This window comes from Acinonyx jubatus, chromosome D3, assembly GCF_027475565.1.
Source record: "Acinonyx jubatus isolate Ajub_Pintada_27869175 chromosome D3, VMU_Ajub_asm_v1.0, whole genome shotgun sequence".
Taxonomy (NCBI): Eukaryota; Metazoa; Chordata; class Mammalia; order Carnivora; family Felidae; genus Acinonyx; species Acinonyx jubatus.
Genome location: NC_069392.1, coordinates 91,348,256 through 91,368,151, shown reverse-complemented (window position 1 = coordinate 91,368,151; position 19,896 = coordinate 91,348,256). Strand labels below are relative to the sequence as shown.

Genomic DNA, 19,896 nt, shown 5'->3' with positions numbered 1-19,896 from the left:
GGCAGAGACCCGGGGCTGCAGGGGGCCGCACGCAGAGTCCGGACCCTGAACCGTGCGCAGAAACACCCCTCGCGGCCTTTCCCTCCTGCCCCGCCCGGGACGGCGCTTCCTCCGCACCGGAGGCGGCGCGGCGGTTTCCATCTCTGTCTGAAAAAGCCCCAAACACTGCAGATCTGGAGGTGGAGGAAAACGTTTCTCTGGCTGCTTTCTGCGAGTATCTGTTCTGATTGTAGGGTTGTTTGGAAACACTTACTGGCTTCGGTTTAGGAATGTTTTGGGCAAGTATCTGTCTTGTTGCAGCAAATAATCGTTACAAATGAGGCTTCCCTTTGCCACAAATTCCCAGCCCTGGCTCTGCATCATGCCGGCCTGGAGTTGTTTCCAGAAGGCCTTGGAGTACTGTCAGGAGGATGGGGCAGTGGGGGGGGTGGGGCAGTCGGGGGGTGGGGCAGCACAGGGGGGTGGGGCAGTGGGGGGGGTGGGGCAGCGGTGGGGGGGTTGGGGCAGTACGGGGGTGGGATAGTAGGGGGTGGGGCAGTAGGGGGGGCAGCGGCGGGAAGGGGGGTTGGGGCGGGGGGGGGGGCAGTGGGGGGGGTGCCGGGCAGCACCGAGGACCGGGGGCAGCAGGAGAGGATCACGAGAAACTGTCCGGACAGCGCTTTCCTTACAATTGTGGGCCCGTAAGTGCTAAATACGTTAGGCTCCGATTTGCCGGTTTTGTGGGTGTGCCATCTCACTGAACCGTGTTTTTCTTTTTTTCCAGTGTCACGTTCTGGTTCCTAGAAATAACGACGTTTTAAGTCGCAAACAGGCAAGGGTTCATCCGTTTTCAAAACGTGGGAGCTGGCGCAAATCGGAGTGACCAGGCTTCTTGGCAAAGTAGGCATCTCAGTTCTTGGATGTGAGAATATCTAACCAGAGTCCTACTTGTCCTCAGAAGCAATGAAAGTTTGATGAATACGCAGTGGAACAATTAATGAAGTGGGCTGATATTGTGTTTTAGAGCCATCCAATTAAATATTGATTAATTTAGGCTTTGAATGTTTGAAGTGTTGAGAGAAAGATGGGCTTGTCTAGTTCATCAGGAAACACGGCGGCTGGGCGGCTTCTGTGCACGTGGTAGAGACGGAAAAATGGACGTTCCGAGGTTTATTTAGCTAATTGTATCTGTATTTATGTCACCAGTTGTTCCAAAAAAGGACTCTAAGTTTCACCTAAGAGAACCACACGTTAAAGAGAGCACGACAGGGGCGCCTGGGTGGCTCCATCGGTTACGTGTCTGACTCTTGATTTCAGCTCAGGTCACCATCTCGAGGCTCGTGGCTCAAGCCCCGACTCGGGCTCTGCGCTGACAGCTCGGAGCCTGCTGGGGATCCTCTCTCCCTCTGTCCCTCCCCCACGCTCTCTCCTGGGCACACACGCTCTCTCCCTCCAAATAAAAATAAATAAAAAAAGCAAAAAACACAACGACACTATCAGTACAGCAGGAGGTAGAGGCAGAATTGGAAGGGGTGACGGGGAGGCCAGGTTGTCCTCAGAGGTGCCACGGGGTCCCACAGATGCTAAGGCCCCAGGGGTGCTGGCTGTGAGCCCCGCCAGCCTCCACAAATCACACGCGCTCTTTCCCAGGACTCACCTCCAGCTGGCGCGCTACCTGTGTGATGAGGCTGCCTCATCCTCGGCCTGCCCGCCATCGGGTCCGTGCGTCTCCATGCGGGACCACGGTGGCTCCCGCTTGCCACGTGACTGGTTCGTGCCAGTGCGGGTGTCAGAGGGGGGCAGTGCCTCGTCCTCAAAAAGAAGGCACTGTGTGTTTTCTGTTGAATGTTTTTCACACGTGGCATCTCTAAAACACCACACAGCGACGTGGCTCCTACAGCTCGTTTCTGGGGGGCTGGGCAGGGACCACCTGTTTCACCGAGCGGCCTGGGTCGGGATGGTTCCCGCCAGCCCTGTCCGGGAGCCGCTGGGTACTGTCTTCGTTGGGCCTTTTCTCCGAGTCCCGATGGGATAAGCCATCCGTGGCCCTGTGCCCACGACGCAAACGCTACCGTCCGTCTGTTTCTGGGTGAATGTGTGTTGTTGGGAACACAATACGCAAGGGTATATACCTCGTGTATATCGTTAGGAATCTGATTTGAGCTAAATTAAACAATACATTCCTGTTTTAGCTTCTCAGCCCAAATGTAAGAATCATGCAATAATCAAGTGGATTACAGAATTGTGCACACTTTCCAGCATCTTTAGAGCACTCCACAGTTTATTTGCTGACGAAACGAACTCTATTTACGATGTGCCCTTAAAGTTTTTAATATTTGCATATGAAGAGTGAAAAAATACCTTATTTTCTGTGAAGTCATAGCCTCTTAAATTTTACTGTCCATCCACACTCAATTGGAAGCAGGAGTATGTCATTAGGAACCATAAGTGCATATTTTTAGATAATCTTGCACTTTTGAGACAATCATTTTCTCAGGTTGTATGTGTTATATTGGAATTATAAGAACGTCTAAATTAAAAAATAAATCTGTGGCTCAGGAACCGTCTCTTCATTATGTCTCGTGTGCGTGCACATGGTCGGTACCCCGCTAACTAATAATAATAATAATGATAATAATACCGTAGCAATGTTCAGCCTCCATCTGGCCACACGTTCTGCATATACAGTAATTGTAGGAACATAGCGTTCTTTACGTGATGTGCCGTGCCGGGAAAGAGTGTGCCATCATCATGGAATCAGAGTTAACGGCAGGAAGGGGACCTCTCTGATCGGCCCCCCCAAGCCCCTCTATACACCTCTTAAATGCACCTCATTATGAATTCATTTTAAGCTTCATTGAGCCCCAGAAATTAATTTGACATAAATTTCATCGTGAGGCTCTGGAAACTTTAATTTCAAAGGTAATGTTAAAGTAGAATTTGTTTCTGTTGGAAACACTTAGCACGGACGGATCAGAAATAGAGGGGCATGTGCCAGTGACGAACGTCTCTCTGAGGCGGCTCTGACTTGGCACACGGTTGACTTTGCATGACTTTTCCGCCCTCGTTTCTGAAGCTCCCAGGGCTTCTGACACAGGGCCTGCTGCCGCACCTGCCAGCCCGGTCCTGGCTCCAGGCCACACCTGCCAGCCTGCAGGGCTGAGGACACAAAGGCCAGCTGTCTGGGGCTGTGAACACTCGCGCCCCTGGCCTGTGGGTTCCGGGCTTGGCCGCAGCGTGAGCGTGGACTTTCTTCTTCACGGTCAACAGCCTCTTAGTGCGAGAGCTCTGGCACGTCCGGGGCCGTCACATCTTCCCGTTCTGTGCGGGGGCCTTTCGCCCTCGGTCTCGTCCCCACTCTCCACACCGTCACCCTTTCCCGACGGCCCCCAGGAGTGTCCCCGCTGACGTCGCTCCTTACTCAGCAGCAGCACGGCCACCTCCCTCCTCCCAGCCTGTGCCGTCCGCCCTTGGACGGGAACTCGGTAACTCGCAGGCCCACGTCACAGTCTTGTCTGCCTGCCCATCCCACGTCTGGGTCTCGCTCTCACATCGGCTTCTTTGTTTGGTTACTTCCTGTCCTCCTTCTACAGCCCTGGGGCCACAGGGACCCTGTAACTTCCCTGGGAAAGGGGAACACGGCTTTCACTGTCCTGGGAGTAGGACGGCGATGGGGAGGCCAGGCCAGCCTCCCCCAGGTGACAGGGTCGGGATCCCAGGGAGAGAGTCTTCCCGGGGCCTCTGCTGGTACTGTCTTACCCAGGGACGGTCACCGTCTGGTGCGACCCTAGTGCCTGGGCTTGGGGGGGAGGTGTTCAGGGCGCCTGCCCCCCCAGCCCCACTTGCAGCCTGTCACCGACGGCCCCAGGGGGAGTCAGGAGGAGAAAGGAGGGTACAGAGCACTGTCTTGCCTCTCTGGTCCACGGGCTCCCGCCCCCTCCTGCCCCAGGCACCACCCACACCTGTCCCAGGTGTCACAGACGCGTCCTTGTCGAGGTCGACGCCGAGTCATGCTGGCCACCTGGCTCTCTCGTGGCGCGTCCATGCTGCAGCCGAGGGCCGGCCGACGGCTCATGGTGGTCCCCTGGGACTCTCTCTTCCAGAAAACTCTGTAGTACTCGGAATACCCTGAAACATGATAGCACCACGTGTGCTCATGGGAGCATCTGACGTGATTAGTAGGTCTCTCTCCGCTCACTCCTCCAACCCGTCTGCGTGCAGGGCCCTTCAGGGGAGGCGTGCAGAGGTGCACGCAGGGACAGGTGCAGCCGAGGGGGACCCGAGCGGACCAGCCCAGCTCCCAGCCGCCTCTCCACTTCCCGCCCGGCTCACGCTCTCCTCGTCAAGGGGCGGCAAACACTTTCATAAAAGCTTTGGCGTCGTTAAAGGGCCGCCACAGAGCTGCTCTGTGTGATGCATCTTGAGAGTCCTTCCTGGTGCCCCAGGAGGGTGGGTGGCTGGTGGATGCAGGGGAGAGGCCGGTGAGAGGGTTGGGGGCTGGCGTCGGGTTCACAGAGAAAAGTCTGGGAAGGCGGGGCTTTGTCTGGGGTCAAGCCCAATGGGGTTAGACTTTTTAAACTGCAAAACTATAAAGATATACAGATAAGAGTAGAGAAAAAAAGAATAAAAAGGAAAACCGTTCTACAGTCTGGAGATAACGACTCCTAACACTTTGATGTATTTCCGTTTGGACTTTTCCTGTGCAGACAACACTCTTTCAAACAGATAGGGTCATGTCGTACAGCACTATTTTATTTGCTTCCTTTAAAAAACATTTTTGTGACCAGAGACCTCTTTCAATTCGGTACATGCCAATTTTTAATATGGCCCCAAACTCAATTCAATAGCATAGTTATCTGTTCATAATTTTCTTACTGGTGTAAAATCTGACATAAGGATATAATGTATGAAATATATAAAGACAGAAGTAGCCTTTTCTTAATACATGTAAAATTCTCCCCAGTATTGTTTATCTTTTCATGCTTTTTTTGTTTTGTTTTGTTTCATTTTGTTTTTAGTGCAGAAGATTTTAGCTGTAATGTGCATCGTTTCTGGTTTTGTTGTCCAGCTTAGAAAGTTCTTCTCCTATGCTTGTGAAGAGACCTCAAAAGTCCTACAGAGTAGGTGAAGTAGGTGAAAGGAATTGTGCTCCTGATGGTCTGGGGTGCAAAGGTCAGGTGCGGGCCTGAGTGGTATGGGGAGTGGACCAGCTGTGCTGGAGGGGGCTGGAGGGCCCGCGGCCAATGGCCTGTGGAGCAGCGAGTGGACAGTTATGGTGGCCACCAGGGAAGGGACAACAGCCACCAGGGAAGGGACAAGAGCTTGGAGAGGAAGGGGAAGGGACAGTGCGTTTGCCCGGTGGGTTGGGGGAAGGGGCAGGCTGCAGGGCTCTAGGGTGATGGTCTGAGGTTACTCAGGGCAACGGAATGACCAGGACAACGTTGGCTTAATGCCTTGTGCCGTCGTCCTCGACCTTCAGATGCAGCAGATCCCCACTGAGGAGCTTCTACTGGACGGGAAGAGAGTCTGAGAGGTGGTTTCACAACAATTTTACACAACTTTATTTATTGAATTATTTTTTCTAAGTAGGCTTCACACCTGGTGTATAGTCCAATGTGGGGCTTGAACTCATGGCCCTGAGATCAAGACTGGAGCTGAGGTCAAGAGTTGGATGCTTAACCCACTGAGCCACCCAGGCGCCCCTGATTTTACCCCACTTTAAAACCAGATTCATCATGTATATTCTAGATCTGTTTTATCTGTGAGCTACATTGTATCAGACACCATCAACAAAATTTCACTTTGATAATATGTAGCTGAGTGATGTTAAGACTGGGGCACATTGATGGACATTATCAAAACATATTTCCTCTACTTTTTAGTACGGAAAGTATCTTTTAAATAGTTTTTTTAATGTTTATTTATTTATTTATTTATTTATCTATCTATCTATTTTTGAGACAGAGAGAGATAGAGCATGAGCAGGGGAGGGGCAGAGAGATAGAGGGAGACACAGAATCCGAAGCAGGCTCCAGGCTCTGAGCTGTCGGCACAGAGCCCAATGTGGGGCTCGAACTCACGGTCTGTGAGATCATGACCTGAGCTGAAGTCAGACGCTTAACCGACTGAGCCACCCAGGCACCCCAGTATGGAAAGTATCTTTTAAATTTAGTTCATATCATAAAATCCCAATATTCTGTAAGAAAAGATGTGATAGTGTGGCAGGAATTAAGGGGAATGTTACATCAAAACCAGATTGGAACTTATATTTTAGTTTCTTGGAGTTCTGTATTACTTGAGTGTCTACTTGTAGACAAACTATAAATACACTCATCAAGTACTTTATTACCATCCCAGATAGAAACACCTTGAAAGGACACATTAGGTACAAAAAAAAATGAGTGGATGGAAAAAGAAACCTCTTTTTTAAATAGGGTACCCTCCTGGATCTCCTATGTTGTGTCATTAAGCACAATTTGCAGTACGTGGTATGGAGGTGCTGAACTACGGGAGGCAGAGAGGTTAGCATCATAAAGTAATAGCAAGGAACAGACTCATTAACGATGGAAAAGAACCAGCAGGTAATTGGGTCCATCCCCTGGGCCTATGCGCCTGGTTCTCCCAGGGCCTGTTTTAGGGCTTTATTTAGCCGACTTGGAAAACTCTGTTCTCCTCGGAAGACAATTAAATAGACAACCTGCCTTTCCCAAGGAAAGGTTCCCTGATGTTCGGGAGGGTTTTTACTTTAGCGATTCCTTGCTGCTACGGTGATAGAACTTTCCTAGTTATTATTCATTTTAAGCAAGTCAACATCAGTACGAATCAGCTAAGTTTTACTTTTCTTTCCCCTGAATTCAATTGAATGGCGATGTCCAGACATCGTTGAAACGCATGGGACTGGACGGGACGCCGCTCCTGACTTGGTGGTGGTGACGGGTGCGGAGCACCATCTGGGCTGGGTGCCTCCTCGCTCTACATACCCCGAGGAGCCCCTTTGTCCCCTCGCGTCCTGTTTTCTCCACGCAGAGTTTTTATATTTTAAATAATCTCTATTCGGTTGTATGCATTCACATGTGCCTTTCTGATTTCTGGCTAAACTTGCAACATTTGCTTTGCGTCTCCCTAATTTACGTGACCCTAAAACATCACGTCACACGCTGCTCAGCCCTCACCAGTCCTCCTGGTGCGAACAGGCCTGGCCCCCACTTTCTCTCACCCTGAGAAACCTTCTCTTGTTCTCTGTCTTCCCTGGGTTGGACTGTACAGGGTCTTGAGAATTAAAAAAAGATCCTTTTAACTTTCAGGTCCCAAGGTCAGTGGAGAACCTGTGACGTGTCAGTGCACAGGCCCCGATACCCTTCCATCAGGCCACGGAGCCCAAGCTTCCTCAGGACCCCCAGCGCCTTGGCGGGACGGACACGTGGTGGACTTCACGGAGCCACTGAGGACCGTGTGGTGGCCGTGGGGAGGTGCCCCCTCAGCTCCAGGCCTGTGGCTAAGCTTGCTGCTGCTGCTCTGAGCTTGAATTTCTCTCTGAGGATCTCAGGTGTCTCTTATGTCTCTGTTCACCCCGTACCACACCGTGTTACACATCTGTGAGCACAGGGACCGGGCAGGGACTGACCTTGCACTTCAGTCTGGCACAGGGATACGCAGTCTGGATCTCCTGGTTGCTGTGGGCTGGTGGGTAGAGGAGGGAAATGGTGTTTTGATGTCACACGAGGCAATTCTTGTCTCCCTTTCCCAAGCCCTCAGCTTGTGCATGCGCGCGCGCGCACACACACACACACATACACGCCCACACGAGTCTGTGCCCTGAACCACTCTCTGCACATCCTTCATCTGGAGCCCTGGGCAGCCTGGGGAGGCCCCTCTTCCAGGCCCCTGCAGGGCCGCCCTTCCCCAGGGAAGGCCAGGCAGCCCCATGAGCTAGCGAGGGCCGGCGGGGCCGGGCCCAGGTCTGGGGCTTCGAAGGCCACTGACCCAGGGACGACGGGGCATCGAATATGCCAGGGTCCGGGTGCCTGCAGACCGGTGAGGTAGCATGGTTGTCCTCCCGCATTAGAGTGACCCTGGGGACACTGCTTGAACGGTCCTCTCCGCGGAGGGTGGAACCAGACCGTGTGGGTGGTTTGATGGCCACACACTCAAATTATTTTTTATGTCGGGATTGTCACGCACGTGGATCGATGCCAGGTTCGAGCGCAGTGGAGAGGCTCAGGTGCACAGAGGCTGCGCATCTTGTGTGAGGTCACCCACTGGCAGGCTGGTGTGTGGTCTGAACACAGGCAGTCTGCGTTTGGAGCGTGCCTTCCGACCGACGTGTCCCAGACAGTCCCGCACATTGCTGGCGGTGAGATGAGGTGGGAGTCATTCACGTGGGCGAGCGGCCCGGAGCTGGAGAGGGAGGTTAGTGGAGGGGTGGGGTGGGAGGTGCAGCGTCACGGAGCAGGGAGCGTGCTGGTCTCAGGTGCCGATCTGGCGCAGAGGCCAGAAGAAGGAGGCTCTGGGACGCCCGTCGCGTTGCTGGTTTGGGCACCTGCGTGCACCTTGGAGGCACTTCCGGAATGGAACAGCCTGCCGACCCAGCCCTCTGCTGAAAGGCCTTATTTGGATGGGCCAGAGGATGGGGGGCCTCACGTGACATCACATCCTCAGTGAGGAAGTGAACGTTCTCCAGGTGAGCAGACCCCACGGCCTGTGATGGGCTTGCCCGTGTGTTGCATGTGCTTTTGCTGCGCAACCTGTGCTCCCGGAGCCCTCGGTCTAACCCTCTTCCGCTGAGTACTCACTATTTTGTTGGACGTCCTTCTCCCTCCCAGACTATGTTTCCTGAGGATGGATCTGTGCCCGACTTTCTCATCTTTGTCCTCAGCACACACTGGCTGCCTGACGGGCTCGCTCATTTAGTGGCGGGTGAGCCTGAGAAATGTTTCCAGACCTGACGTTAGGCAAAAGGCTGGAAGCGGGCCTGGCCTTTGTGGGTCACGGAAACCAGATCTGGGCGAGGACACCGGCACCGTTTATAATCACCACCGGCGCTGGAGCGTCAAGAATCCACATTGCAGCAAGTACGGAACGAACCATTTTGGAGGACTGTTGAGCAGGTAATAAAAATGAGTTATAGACCTGATCGCCCACCCTTCAACTTTCGCACCACGAAGAGCCTCGCAGTTTTGTTTCAAAACAGTCAAGGGCTTCTTTGTGATACTTTCCTGCAGGTTTAATTGCAGTGATATTTCAATGCCAAGGAGAGTAATTTGCAGCATGAAAATGGCATTTGATTTGCAATCCCTTACGTTTTAAAACCTCTGCATAAAAGTGAGCATTTGGTAGGGGTACTGGTGGAATTGTCATTTCCTGCTTAACTTTCAAAGAAATTGAAGTTGAGTGTCTATATTAACGTTTATAAAATTTTAAGAGTGACTCCCGTGTTGCGTACTTAGCCTCAGTGCTCTGCTGTGTGTGTGTCTGCTGGTCTCCGCCCCCCAGAGCGGGTCCCGCACACCTGCGCCCCACGCCCCCAACACAGACAAAGGCACTCAGGGTATACAGAACTTGCAATTGAAGACTGTTCATTTTAGTAGAAAAAGTATTTTTTGTTAATACCAAAAGTCCTAGGCACACTCTGAATACTGTAAAGGTGATGGTATTTGGCAGTTAGAGAAAACGATCTTCGTGCAAATGGCCGGTCTGGAGGGCTGGGAAGCTTCATGTGAGAAAATGCATCCCTGTTTCTTCTCACACGTCTCTGTCCGGCAAGCAGGTGGTTTTACACTTGGCTCTGTGGGGCAGCCGGGCCTGGGTCGTGCTGTGCGTCCCCAGGGCACCGAGGACCTTTATTAAGGACCCGAAGACCATGCAAGGAGGAGCCTAATTGAAGAGTTGAGTCTCCCATCCGATTCTAGCCCTGAGGGGCCTCCGGCTCTGCAGACAGCAAGAGACCCCAGACCCCAAAACCCCAGAGAGAGGAGGGAGCTGGTCCGCAAGGGCAGCGACATAGCAGCTTCGGAGCGGCAGAACCCCCGAGTGTGGACGCCGACGCCCAGATAGGACCTGGAGTCTAGACGGTGCCTTGCGGATGCCCAGAGGAGGGACACCGGTAGAGGTGGAAAGGCCATCTCCCCAGGCAGAGGCTGATTCCAGGACATGGTTCTCGTCCCGAGCAGAACCTCTGATGCAGGAAAGTGAGGCAGGTTCCAAGGATGGTGACCAGCCCCTGGTGGCTCACCCATCTGGAGCATCGGACTCGGGTACTTAGAAGAGCACTGACTGGTCAACATCAGAAATCTTGAGACAAGCCTTACCAGGAACTTTTTGAACAATAACACCAAAAATAAAACAGAGATGGACGGGACGAGGGCAAACGTCTGGTGATGCACCAAAGCTCACCGTCCCCTCCCGGCTGGCAGCTGCTGCCCACCCCCCCCCCCCGCCCCCGCACGCCGACCCCGCGTCCAGGTGGGGCCGCTGACACGACCCTGCTCGTCCTCGATGCTGAGGACAGTGGCAGTGACGTGAACTCAGTGGAAATGGGAGCGGTATGCTCTAGACCCTGGGGGCCTCCTGGGTCCCAGACCCCCACACGGCATCCCGTTCAGCGCTTTAAACTTAACTGTGAGGGGGGCACATCTGGGGACTTCATGGAGGAGGTTTAAGTCTGACAACCAAAGAATAAATGAGAAGTCCGAGCAGACTTGATGCTTATGGGACTCGGTTAAGTCTTCGCTCCCACGTTTGTGGAGTATTTTATTCGGTTTCTGCTTCCCTGAAAAACACGTTAGCCGCTTTCCACCACCTCACACCGTCTCCGGGTGACGTCCTTGCTCCCAGAGCGGCGTCCTTCTCGGTTCGTGCTCGGAAAGCTTTGCATGCTTTCGGCTTTTCTTTTCTGACCTTATTCTCTTTATGTTGGGCACTTCTGTGCAATGCACGAACTCTCGTATCGGTTTGTAACTTCGATGAAGTCAGAGAGGTGTTCTCACTCCCACCACAGGACGCATCGTGAGCTGGGGGCAAGGAGAGAATGCTAGAAGGTTCTAGATGTTCTCCTTTTCCCCTTGTAGCTTCTGCTAAGAAAGCTTCTGCTTGGTGGAAAGGAGCTCCTTAGACAATAAGCCTGTGTCCTGGTGGGTTGGCCTGATGTGCCAACTTTCCTGTAACTTTCCTGTCACTTTCCTGTAACTTTAATGGTGTCAGTGGAATGTAGGACTATGCCCGCTGGGATTTTTTTAAGCTCCACATTGAACTATGTTTTCATTGAATACAATTACAAAAGAACATAATATCTCAAATTTTTGAGTCACAATCTTAGGCTTATTACTGTCAAAAAGCAATTACAAGCTATTTTTATGCAAAGCTCAAACATAAAATTAAAGACTCCGAAATGAAAGAGAAACATTTTTAACCGTACTATCCAGTGCTCACAACAGTATCTATGAGCCAAATGTGGAGCATAGAAAATATGCACATTCTGCAACCCATGGAGGGTGTTTACAGAGATAAACTGGAAGAATAATTTGGGCCAGCTGTTTGTAGTAACTTTATTTCTATGCTTGCTGATATATAAGTGCACAGAAGAGTCAGGAGAAAAGATTGTATTGAAATGTTTAAAATCTTGAAATAAACCGACTTCTTTTGAAGGCAGTTTTTAAAGCCAGAGACGGGACCGTTGGAGAACGAGTCTGAACACCCTGGGTGGGTGGACCACAGCTCCGGAACGCTGGGCTCCGTGAGGGCCCGAGGACTCAGTGTAAGCTGGGGGTCACTGGGGCATCAGGACAAGAGGGCCCAAGTCAGAAAAGGCCGAGAAGTCTGAGCACTTGCAGGCTCCCACACACAGGCACTTGCCTCAAAGGTCAGGGAGCCCCGGTGGTCAGCAAACCCTGGTGGTCAGCAAACCCCGGGGGTCAGGGATCCCGGGTGGTCAGGCAGCAAAGGTCATGGTGCGGTTGCTCCCCGCAGAGGTGGGTGCCGTCCCCGCTGTGCTGACCGGGGCGGGGGGGGGGGGGTTTGGGGCGGCTGAGGACCTCACTGGGTCACCGGGTGAGTACGATGGGTGGACGGTGGTATAGGTGGACCGTGACCATCGCGGTGGGTCTTGTTTTGCTGCTGCTGAGTTCTAAAATCCCAAACTGCTGGTGGCTTTGCCTCTGAACACCTAGGTGCTCCCTGTGTCCCTGCGAGGACGTTTTACTGGGGACACCTGTTTCTCCCGTGCTGCCCTTTGGTACCTGCCATCTCCTCTCACCGACCGTCAGATCCGGAGCCGGTGGTGCTGGTGGAAGAGGTCTTTCCTCGGGACTTCCGTTCCCAGAATCAACTCCACTGCAGGCAGCGGGCGCATCACTCAGGGTGTAGAGCCGTGGGGTGGAGGCCGCCCAGAGAGGCCAGACCCACGTCTTACGGAAGCTAAGGGTGAACTTACGGCTTTCTGGCAGGTTTGGTGAACTCCGTAGGGCCCTCTGTCCGAGGTCTGTCCCTTCTACGGGCCGGATGCAGATAGGCCACACTGGCAGCACAGCTCACCAAGGAGGCTCTTGGGATTCACTTTGAGAACTTCAGGAAGTCTTTACCTCCTGATCTGATGAAACGTTTATGGCCCACTGTGCTGGGAAGCTATCCTTCGGGGACACACGGCACCAGCCGGCACCAGAGGACAGTGTGTGTCTTCCCCAATTAGGAACAGAGGGTGTGGGGCGCAGGGAGCGTCTGTGGCCCCTTAGTTTGGCATGAGTCCCTTTTACGTTGCAAAGGTGGATCGTATTTCCAAAGTTCGGGGACTCATTCAAGGACAGGGTCACAGCCCGCAAGCTCTCAGGCCTCGCAGTGAACGTGGTCACGCTCTGGCCACACGCGGGAGTTAACCAGACGGCGTCTTCCCTGGGGGTCCTTCTGGGCCGCAGGGACACGCGGCGTGAACGAAGCGGGAGGAACAGAGTGTCCCGACACCCCCCCCCCCCCAGGACACACGTGTGCACACGCAGCGTGGGGCGGCTGGGCCGGCACAGCTGGCCCGAGGGCAGGGAGCAGGGAGCACGTCCCCCGGCGCTGGGCCAGGCCCTTTGCCGAGCCCTGATTTCAGGTCCTCGCGAGTGCTCCCGGGACGGTCACAGTAGCCACAATTAGCAAACAACTGTATGGATAATCCCACGCACTCCCACAAAGATTTCCTGTGTTCGCAGACCAATCCATTTCCTGCTCCAATGAACCGTCGTGTTGTTAATTTGCGCGGCCTCAGCCCTGGGTGATGGAAATACCTGCCCTCTTTCCAGGCGTCCATTAGTATTGTTTTAAGTTACATGTATAATGCATGAGAAGACTGTTTGTCAAACATTCCGGGCCAGCAGCCCACACACCAGCTCAGGCGGCAGTGGTCACTCCGACGAGGCTGCGAGGACACAGGCCCAGGGCTTGTCTGTCCTTATTCGGAACCGGCTTTCCTGAGACGTGACTCACACCACACGGCTCGCCCTCTGGAACTGCCAGTTCGGTGGTTTTAGGCCACTCACAGGCGTGCACAGCCATCGCTGTGCTCACGCTGCAAAGTTCTCGTCGCCCCAAGGAGGCCCCGTGCCCGTTAGCTTTGCCCCCATGCCCACCCCCCCCCCCAGGCTCCCCCAGCACCGCGGCCCCCGGCAGGCGCCAGTTTACTCTCTGCCCACGGAAGGTCCCCACCAACGGGACCGTGAAACGTGGTCCTTTGTAGGCCAAGGTCCATCCGCAATGCGGCGCTCGAAAGCTCTTCATTCCGTTTCATCTTTCCGCCGATTCTGTCCCGTCGTGTGGATTTGCCTCTTTTTCTATCCGCTTATGAGCCGGTAGACATTTGGTTGGCTGTTGAGAAAAATGCTGCTATCGGATTCTTGTTCTAGTTTTTTCCCCCTGTGTTAAAGTCATGTGAATACGAGTCAAGACGGCATTGTAAGATCTTGAAGCTGGATGAACTGTGTTGTGTTATTAAGACCTATTGAAGACACCTGACTGCCAGCTCTCCCTCCTGGCAGCTTGAGGGTCTCCCGGTCTTTCCTGTTTCCTGCTTGTGGCGTCTTGATTTCCCTGGAGTAAGGACACCTGTTGAGAAGGGCCAGGGTCTCAGGTTCACACGGCACCCAAGGAGTTGGGTCAGGCCACAGGTCTGATCAGAAGCGCACTTGGAATCAGGTCACAAAGGAGAAGAGCTGAGCAGAGGTCCCGTCTGTATCCTGCCTCAGGGGCAGGTGGGTTATGCAGCGGGGGTGTCTGTGCACGGGGGCCATCAGATGGCCTCGGCTCTGTCAACTGGTGAGGTGACACGAATCAATGTCACCGCACTGGGATGACTTGGGGTGCCGCATGCCCTGGACTGTCTCCCTTTCCTGTGCCATTTAAAATTTGTTTTTAATGTTTATTCATTTATGAGACAGAAGCATCAGCTCAGTTGTGATCACGTGATGTTCGGCATCGCACTCGTATTGCAAGACATCGCTTGTTTATCAGGTTAAAATTCATTAGAAGTGTTCGCTCGCCTTGCGGGACACGTGCAAAACAAGTTACTCGCGACCCAAGGCTTTATGGTTTGCATTTCTCACGGTCTCCTCATTTGTTCATCTGTCGATGGACACTTGGGTTGTTTGCACATCCGGGCTATTGTGACTCTGCTAAGGGAAATAAGCCAGACAAGGAAGGGAAGCTCTATGTGAGTCACTCATGCGGAATCTAAAAAAGTCGAACTTCCAGAAACAGAGACAGGTGGTCCCCAGTGGTGGGGTTGGGGGCAGATGTTGGTCTAAGGACACAAAGTTCTGGTTATAAGGCCAATGCATTCTAGAGTTCAAGGGACTGCACAGTGACCATGGTTAACACTCTGTGTGCACACACAGAATGGTAAGCGTGTGAGGGGATTGGTGTGTTAAGCAGCTTGACTCTAGAAATCATTTCACTATGTGCGTGTATGTCAAACGTCACGTTTCGTCCCTTCAGTATATATAATCTTTATTTGAAACAGCGGGTGCTGGCGTTTGGACAGAGACAGACGTATCATGCATTCAGGTACCCAGCTCTGCACAGATCACCGAGCGTCCCCGTTAAAGAGATGGTTGAATTTTCTCAGACGTCTGTGCAGCATTTTTGGAGATGCTTATGTGGCTCTTTTTCTTAGATATAGGAGTATGGCTAATTAATGGAATCCATTTCTGTTTTTTTTTTAATGCTTATTATTATTATTTTGAGAGAGAGACAGAGCATGAACGGGGGGAGGGCAGAGAGAGAGGGAGACACAGAATCCGAAGCGGGCTTCAGGCTCCGAGCTGTCAGCCCAGAGCCCGACACGGGGCTCGAACTCATGAGCCAGGAGATCACGACCTGAGCTGAAGTCGGACGCTCAACCAACTGGGCCACCCAGGCGCCCCTATATTCGATTTATTTTTAATCCTAGGCAGCTGCTGAGCATTTGGTACATTCGATGTTAATATAAATAGTGCCTTTCTATTGTGCTATCTCAGTAAGTGTTCTTTGTGTCCTGGAAGATAGGGTGTGGTTTGTAGCTGTTGTACAAGTGGAACTTGTTAATTGTCGTGTTCTAATGTTTCAGAAAATCTGCCCCCACGTGTTACCCATTTGTCCTCTCAGTTGTTGAGGAACTCAAATCTATCATGATTGTGGGTTGGCTCATTTGTTTGTTTGCTGGTAACAAATTCTCTTAGGTTTTGCCGCCCGGAAAATTCTTACCATACCACGATTCTTGGTGGATATTTGTGCTGGATACAGATGTCCAGGGTGAATGTTCTGCCTTTTAGCAATTTGAAAGTATCATTTCATTGTCTTCTGGGCTTTGTTTTTTGTTTTGAGGAATCAGCCCTCAGTCTAACGCTTTGTCCTTTAAATGTGATATGACGTTTCCCCCCTCTTATTGCCTTTAAGATTTTCTGTCTTTAAAAAAAAGCAATTTTCTTATAATGTGTTCATGTGTAGATTTATTTTCTCACGGGTGTTCATAGGACTTCTTCGATCTGTGGCTTAACATCTTTCATCATTTTGAACACTCTCCTCAGATACAGTCTCTGGAACATTTTTGATTTCCCCTCTTAGATTCCAAATGCACACAGGACGTCCCTCCTCTGATCTCTCCGCTTTCAGACTTTCCAATTTATTTTCCATTCTTTTGTCTCTCTGTGCTTCATCCTGGATATTTTCTTCTGACCAAACCCACCAGATCACTAATCCTCTCTTCAACTATACCTCCTGTGATAATATCAGAGCTCGTATCTGATATCAGTCTGATATCTTATCGTCAGCTTATCTAACCTGTATCTATGTCAGAGTTTTAAAGTGTGTCTTCTCTATTTTTAGGGTTTTAAGCTGGCCACTGTTGTCCTCACCCCGTCCCTTTGCCTCTAGCTCTGCAGACTGCGGATGCGGCCAGAAGTTCTAAACGGCTCTCTCGTCCTTTCTCTGGGAGTCAGGGCCGCCCCTCACTCTCTCTGACCAGTAGAATCTGGTGGAGGTGATGCTGCAGAAACTCTGAGCCTGTACCTCTGCTGTCCCACCCTCACACCCCAAACGCCCCGGCCACCACGTGAGGGATGTGGCGAGCCTGACGAAGGGTGAGAAAGGCACGGGCATCCCGGCCCTTGCACTGACCTTGTCCTCATGGAGGTTCTGGACATGAGGGAAGTCCCAGCTGAGCCTGGCCTGGCCCAGACAGGCTGCCCTCTGAGGTGACCTTGACCTGTTGGGCTAGATAAGTGCGTTCTTGCTTTAAGCCTTCAAGTATGAGGTGGTTTGTTGCATATTTCTCTGTTACATTCTGAACCGTTAAAAAAGTTCTTTAAGCATGTATTTTTAAAAAATGTTTATTTATTTTGAGAGAAAGAGAGAGATAGAGAGCAAGCAGGGGAGGGGCAGAGAGAGAGAGGGAGAGAGAGAATCCCAAGTAGGCTCCTCACTGTCAGTGCAGAGCCCGACACGGGGCTCGAACCCACTAACTGTGAGACCATGACCTGAGCTGGAACCAAGAGTCGGACGCTTAACCAACTGAGCCCCCGGGAGCGCCCCGTTTGCATTCTACATCCAGGCGCCTCGGGTGTGGTTGTGCCGTGGACCTGTTCTCTCAGTTTTGGTCTTGTTAACTGCTTTGCTGAGGAGTCTGCTCATTGTTGATACAGGGATGGGCACTGCATGTGAAAAACTTAGAAATAGTTTGAAAATTACGCTATCTTTTTTTAGACTATGTTTGCTTCTGGGAGGCGGTTAAGGGCCCTTCATCCAGCTTCACGAGCTGGAGTCTATGGAGCTTGCTGTCAGCAATAGGGTCCCAGCCCAAAGTGTAGGGACTCTACCAGTCTTCCTTTCAAAGCCAGACTCCAGGTTTTTACTCACGAGACCGAGAGGCTGTTAAACGCCTTTTAGGTCTCTCTCGCCTCCTCCTTGGGGGCACATTGCCCTCAGGGGAAGGTGGATCCAGGTGCTGTGTTCCCTTTCCCGTGGTTCGTCCTCCTCCCAGGCCTTGGTGGCAAAGTCCTCCACTGCCTTGTTTTTTTTTGTTTTGTGACCTTTATGCAGAGTTGGTTTTTTAAAAACAGACTTTGTGTCTGTTCGCATGAGAGTTAGAATGATCTGGATCTGCATGATGAGAAACAGAAGTACATAAGGACGTAAACAATTTTTTATAATTTTTAGAAGCCTTGAGGGAGACAGAGCACGAGCAGGGGAGGGGCAGAGACAGGGGGAGAGAGAGAATCCCAAGCAGGCTCCGTGCTGTCAGCATAGAGCCCGGCGTGGGGCTCGAACCCACGAACCACGAGATCATGACCTGAGCCCAAGCCAAGGGTCGGGCACTTAACCGACTGAGCCCCCCAGGCCCCCTGTTTTGTATTTTAAGTATAAAAAAGTACAAAGAAAAACATAGCAGCCGCTGACATTCCCAACACCCAGATCTTAGCACATTGGTTGGGGTTTGGGCCCTCCTGGGAAGCTTTAAATGTGGTCAGTGTTCTTGGGGGGCCCAGGAAAGCGTCGGGCTGAGAGTGACGCATCAGAAAGAGAAGAAGAACACGGGCTTGGGGTCTTGAGGACATCTGTATGCACTCAGGGGACAAGACAATGGCCTGGATTGGATGTTGGTGATATTTCAGCACTTTTTTGGGGGATAAATTTCCAGTGATTCCTAGCGCTTCGGAAGGAGGAAGCCCCAAGGACTCCTTGTCGTTTGTGGAATGTTCTGGGTTATATGATTGTTTGGCTTTTAATAGAACTGTAATCTTTAAGGGGCCTGTGCATGTTGAATAGAAACTATTAACACAGCTTCTGTTAGAGAATCACCGAATGTTATTCCCTCATTTGGAAGGGCAGGAGGTGATAAACCAGTTTACATGAATACATTTGCTTTATCCACCAATTTACTGAGTGCCCATGGACCTTCTGAAGGAAAAATCCATTCAAATGAATACCTGATGAAGAGCTCAGGACGTCTGGCTGCATAGAGGACCTCAGCCATGCATTTCTGAAATTCCCTTTGAAATCCCAAGGACATAGTTTAGCTTAGAAATGCATTATTAATGTTCCAATTGATATAAAATTCTCTGTTGTATTTTTGGTGACTTGAATAAGAACCGATAAATCTTATAAACTACAATGCAAATTGCAGCAAAAATACTTTACAACATTTTCCACTCCAGAAGTACAAGCTCCCTTTATAATTTTGTACGCTTGGCTTTGGGTTTTCTTACTTGCCTTTGCTAATAGACGGAGGTGCGGGTCTTCTGTGTTTACGCTGAATCCTAGACGCGACGCGACGCCTCTTACGACCAAGCTCCTCGGTTCCCCCCCGCAAACAATGACTGCGCCCGGATCATCATAATTAGAAGCTGGAGATTAATGGAGCACCTTTAAAGATTGCTCGCCGTGATGCCAAATATTTGCACGACTCCCCGAAATTTGCAAATTGTGTGCTATTTAGCATTAATCGATGCCAAGTGAGTTCTTGCCTACTGCTCCCGGTTGAAGGCAGGTTTGTGTACGTAAAACGCAGGGCTGAGAATTTCTCCGCAGGTAATGAGGCCTGTGATGGCGCTCTGGAGCATTTACCCGCCTGCGGGAAACAACAGAAATCTGAGCAAAATCAGGGCTTCCTTTGAAGCTCTTGCAGAAAACCAGTCATATGGACGCACATCTGCCTCCGGATGGATGCTCTGGGGGGGCCCTTTGAGGAGGAGAACGCATCACAGAATCTTGGTTCCTGCACTTCCCTCCCTCTTTGACTCCCGAGGTTTTCCCGGGAATCTGCCGTTGCCCCTCCCACGGCCCTCCACTCACCCACCTGAGTCCCGGAGGGTCTCGCTCCTTACCCTGGGACGGCATTCCTCTTCCTCTGCCTCAGTTTCCGTGCGCGAGCGCGCCCTGCCCGCCCCCCTCACCTGTCACTGGGGCGCGGCCGCATTGTCCTCTCCATCGTCTCCCTCCTGACACGTTCGGATCATTCTACGGACGCTGCCCACGGGAGTCAAAAGTAGTACTCTGGGCCGTACGTGTTTCTGGAATTCTCACGTCAGGTCTGACGTTATTTGCAACTTCTTGGACTCAGGGAAAACCCGCAGATCGGGCTCCTGTTAAGACGTGTAAGGAGGCGGTGCCCTTGGCTGCAGCGGGGGCAGCACTGGCACCCGACCAGGCCAGGCCGCGGGAGGGGCCCAGTGATGAGCAGGGCGCTGCCTGTGGCTTCAGGCCGCGCAAGGGGTTTCCATTTCACAGACGGGATGACTTTCCAGCGGACGGCGGTCACCGGCTGGGCGCTGGCCTACGGCGCTACGTTGGGGTGCGGCCGGCGGCAGTGGGCCCCCCGCTCTCGGCTGGGCCGGCGGGGGCACCGAGCTTTGCCAGACGCGTGTGCTCCGGGCTGGCGGCCGCCTCTCAGGCCCGGCCAGTGTTCTCACGTTCGTT

At 52.2% G+C, this 19,896-nt stretch overlaps 1 long non-coding RNA gene across 1 annotated transcript; it reads left to right on the top strand.

Moving 5' to 3' along the window:
* The first annotated feature begins 643 nt into the window (after window positions 1-643).
* Window positions 644-8,356, top strand: LOC128312533 (uncharacterized). The gene is made up of 4 exons (XR_008291939.1): window positions 644-879; window positions 5,053-5,103; window positions 5,459-5,512; window positions 7,284-8,356. It is a non-coding gene; the product is annotated as an uncharacterized LOC128312533 (long non-coding RNA).
* The last annotated feature ends 11,540 nt before the right edge of the window (window positions 8,357-19,896 follow it).